This window comes from Atta cephalotes (genome assembly GCF_000143395.1).
Source record: "Atta cephalotes unplaced genomic scaffold scaffold00054, whole genome shotgun sequence".
NCBI classification, from domain to species: Eukaryota; Metazoa; Arthropoda; class Insecta; order Hymenoptera; family Formicidae; genus Atta; species Atta cephalotes.
In genome coordinates, this window is record NW_012130118.1 from 965,070 (window position 1) to 969,978 (window position 4,909).

The 4,909-nt window shown below is 32.3% G+C and overlaps 1 protein-coding gene across 1 annotated transcript in view; it reads left to right on the forward strand.

The window, feature by feature from the left end:
• LOC105623178 (inositol-pentakisphosphate 2-kinase) overlaps positions 1-4,909 on the forward strand; it is a 29,249-nt gene that overhangs the window by 8,227 nt on the left and 16,113 nt on the right. The window lies entirely within an intron of this gene.

The window sequence follows — 4,909 nt, forward strand, 5'->3', positions numbered from 1 at the left end:
TCTCTCTCTCTCTCTCTCTCTCTCTCTCTCTCTCTCTCTCATATTGAATCAAAACGAATCGGCGTCGATATCGATTTCCTGTTCTGTTCCCGTGTTGAACGCGCTTTCCATCTGTGCGCTCCAGCGATGCGCGTGTTTCGATCTAATCCGGACTCTCGCGACAGCAATTACGTCATTTTTATGATGTGTTTGTGCGATGCCGCGTTTGCACAACGGGAGATAGATTGACAAGGGTATCCTCAGAAAGCGCTGAAAGCCGCGCATTGAGAACGTATCGAATACGATACACTGTTTACTGGCTTGACCCGATAGTACAGCGTGTTATCGGACTTACACGCAGCTATTCGACTTGGACACATTGCGTTGCGTAAAAGAATGGATGTTATTCTTGGGGTCACTCGTACGCAGATTAACTATTAAAAAACTATTCGCGTAGAAATATTATAGGCGATTTAATGTAAACGATCATCATATCGAGCATTTTAACGAGGTCGAAACGCGCCTTTTGATCTCCTGTTTAATTTCGCTTACGCAACTGTAGAAGCGATTAGCATTTTGTGCTTCGTCCCGGTCGAGATGTTGTTCTGTAGGTAATTAATTTAATTCGCGTTACGGATCGTTTGTCATTCAATTTTTTTATAGCGCGTGCGTCGTGAATTCATTATAAAGATAAATTGTCAATTATTGTCAAAAGTCTGAAACTGCACGAATTAATATTGCATTTAAATTTGTTGTCACTTCTTGATATTTTCACGCGGTCAACATTAATAGTATTTAATAATGACATTATAAAACGAATTAAATTTTAACTATTAATCTCATAATTTTATTTTATATAATTTTATTGAATGAGAATTTTAATTCAAATATAACTGTATTAACTGTATTGATTTATCCATTATTTTTATAGGCACATCGTAATCGTGTATATTTAAATCCTTCGCGTGGAGATACTTTTGTCGGCAAAAAAAGCGACGCACGCAGGCAGGTATATACAGCCGCATTAATAGACGTGACGCATGAAAAACTTGCAGCCACGTCAGCCGGCTTAGCCTATATATCGATTAATGGTTCACGCCGGGTCGCATACTCTTGAAAGATTTGCTGAGAAGCGCGAGAAATTGAACGTTCCAAATTTTATTGTATATTTTACTATTTTCACACCCACACACGAATCCGGGAAACGTTGAACGCGTGTGAATGTCGTTGTATCATGACGGCGAATGTCGTTCTAAAACAATGCCGCATATAATATATAGTATTATGTGTGCATGTTAAAAAGCTTAGGCGTTGCTCTGTTTAACACGCTTTCCTGGTAGTTACACATTAATGGCGTTGCCTATAAGATTAATAAACTCTTTCATCAACTGAAGTTAATTAAATACGTATATTATTTATGATTTTTATGGACATAAAGCGTTCGTGTTTCCCTCATATTTTCTCGCTTCGATGACTGTTACTTACTAAATATTATTAAACGACAAATTGAAACTCGAAATAAAAACTGAAATAAAAGATAGCCCGATAATTGTGAACATTCCCTGAATTCTTGATTTTCCGATACTCCGTTATTTCCTCTAAAAATTTCTTTTTTATTTTTAATAAAAAATTTATGAAAGAGATATAATCATTTTTACAGCTTGTATTTATCTTTACATTGCATCATGTCGTTCTATAAAATAACATAGTATCTTCTGACAACTATCATGCTGTTATAAAAATTGAAATTCAAATACATATGTATATGAATATGTTTATGTAAACCTCGAGATATAAATCTGACGGGAGCAATGGATGATTTTTATTTTCTTAAGGCTTTACACACAAACACACACACACACACACACACACACACACAATTTCTAAAAAATTAAGTAAAGAAGTTATTTATAAATTTTTATTTTAAGTAATAGTTTGCGAAATAATAAGGGTTTAAATAAATTATGTCATGTTATATACATATAAGCATCGTTGTTTCTTTTTCTTTTTTTATAATAATTGACGTTGCTCATCTCTGGAAAGTCTCGCGACTGTAATCGAATCGTCAATAGTTTGCGCGAATATTGCGGCGAACGGTCAGCAAAGTGGAACGCGTAGTAACTGCCTCGAGCATTCACTGTACATCATTATTGGGCCGACGGCCGATCGGGCATTCATCTCCTGTCTTTTTGCATGACAAAACATCGGCCAGTTAATAGCATGGTCAGTTTCCTACATAGAAGACTGGCGCACCCACTCAGGTAATTAATGTCGTCGCCATTTATTGCGATACTTTGAATTGATTAGATTCTGCTGCGAAAATCGAGCGAGCCACCAAACGAAATATTGATGATCTGACTTCAACCGATGGACAATCATTTTCAACGTTGAATCGTTCAAAGCGATTAATTTGTTCAAGAAAGCGACTAAATTGGATTTTCATCTATTTCGGTTCGATACTCATCTAAAATCGCAGTCAAGATGTGATCATAAATCAAAATCATAAAAACGAGCGCAAGGTGCCGAATCGATGCTTAGTCATCACTCGTTTTTCCATGTAAAACTATCAATTCGATATGGTTTGTGATATTTGCTGTAATCAAACGTGTCGACCGCCTTGCCGAAAATCACAGCACATAATGCAGCTACGCTTATTAAGTAACGGTTACATTCACTTGTTTGTCCAAACCATGCGAAATTGTTGCTAGTAATGACTGCCTTTCGAAATTTCAAATGAGATTCGACGCCACTTTCTCGTAAAAAAGTTTTTTTTGCAGTGTTTCAAGATGCTTATTAGCATCATTATTAAATTGACGATCAATGTAATTTGTGATTTGTTATTTTTGGTTTCAGTTTATTGTTTTCATTTCAAGTCTGACAAATCCGAATCGGTGCGCAATTTATACAATTGAATAATGTATTTGTAAATCTACATATGTGAATTATTAAACAACAAGATTCGGCCGAAAATAGAAATAGAATACTTTTTTATTCTTATCTATCTCATTTCTACTTAATTGAAATAAAAGATTGATGCATTCAGACAAGGCCTTGTAACGTAATATATAAAATATCAGTGATATATTTATTACATTATTAATCTTCCATCTGGAAATTTTTTGCTCAAAATTTTGTTTATAACAATTTGTTATAATAATTTGTTTATGACAATTTGTTGCAAAATTGATTTTTGTAATATACTTTTTATAGTCAGAAATGATTTTTCTATGCTCCAGTTGTATTTCCAATTATTAATTTTTGCTAGTTAATTTAGCTTTAATAATTTAAGCTTTAATAATAATAAATTATTAAATAAGTTCATAAGCTTTAATAATTTAAAAATGAAGTTAAACTTTATTTTATCTTGATGCTCTCATCTAAGGTCAATTTTTTTTAATTAAAATATATTTTCTTCGAAATCATCTTGAATAATATATCTTCCTCGAATACAACTTGAAAAAAACATCTCTTGATATCTTATCTAATTCTTATTTAAATGCGTTCAAAATGACATAGCTTGTAATTAATAAAGAATTTTTATTAATAATAAAAATTGCAGAGAAATGTACAGTTTTAAAGTGGATATCCTATAAAATGCAATAGTTTCATTCTTTTTCAAAAAAGATATGGAATCTTTTGGAGCATGGGATAGCAAAAATCAATATATATTATGAGAGACTAAGGTCTCTTTTCATAATATGTGGTTACCTAAAAATTACCAAGAGATTCATCAATGAAATTTATTCATGAATTTAATGGTAACCATTAATCTTTAGGTTACTGTATATTGTGAAAACGAGTCTATTTGTTTACTGTTTAAACTTTATAATTATATTGCACCTTCAATGCTCATAATTTTTTTATTTTTTTTTTTCATCTATATTCAGGCAAAAGAGATTATAAATTTTGAAATTTTCAAATAAAAAAACATTTTACGAGAGTAAGTTAAAGCTATCATTCTATATTTTTTGACTTTCTATTGCTATTAAAGAAAAACTAATTATTTTCACGTATAATTCTACAAGTAATTTCAAATATCTATACTTTATAAAACTTCTGATTTTGCTACGATATTTCAATATTGATTTTTTATTACTTTTTGGGGTATCTTTGCCCATTAAGAAACGATAAAAAAATTTGGCTGAGGGAGTAAAAATATTGTTGCAGACGGAAGGTTAATTGCTTTGCGCGTTCTATCTAAGAGGTTTCGGATCGTTTAAAGAATGATGTCCTAGAACTGTCGGTATTTTTCTCAACTTTAGAATGTGAGAAAATATATAATGGAAAACAGAACGAGTCAAGTTTAAAAAAGAAACGATTATTCATAATCGAAATATCAAGCTATCGTCTTAATGATTTAAAAGAGAGAGATTTTAAAGATCTAGGCGAATTTTCAATTTTTAATTATTCTGCCTCAGATTCAGACACGGACAAAAAAAGTAGAAAATGTTTCACGTCATATCATTGTACTATAAAATCGTATTCTCGAATGTTGAAAGAGACCAGAATTTTTTCGAATCTTTTTAGAGCATAAAAATCCTTTGAAAAACACAATTAGCTACCAGTGACCCAGTTGGACGAGGCATATAAGCAATAAAAAAAACGTTGGACTATGGAGAATTAATACTTGTTATCAAGTAAAAATTAGAAAATCCGAGCGAATGAATTTTTGAAGTATCCCTCGACTTCGTTCATCGATTGAGTGTTCATAAAGGCTGCAATGACGAAGTTGAGCGTGCTTGGAAATAGCGGTCGAGAGTAGCTCGGCCGTTATCTTTAACCCGAGAATTTTTCATAAAGTCGACCTACATACTCGCCTACAACTCGGTTGCGCTGTCGCCAGGTTGGAAGGTTTTCCAGGTAATTGATCTGTTCGTGATAACGCAAGCCACCTTATATATATATATATATATATATATATATATATATA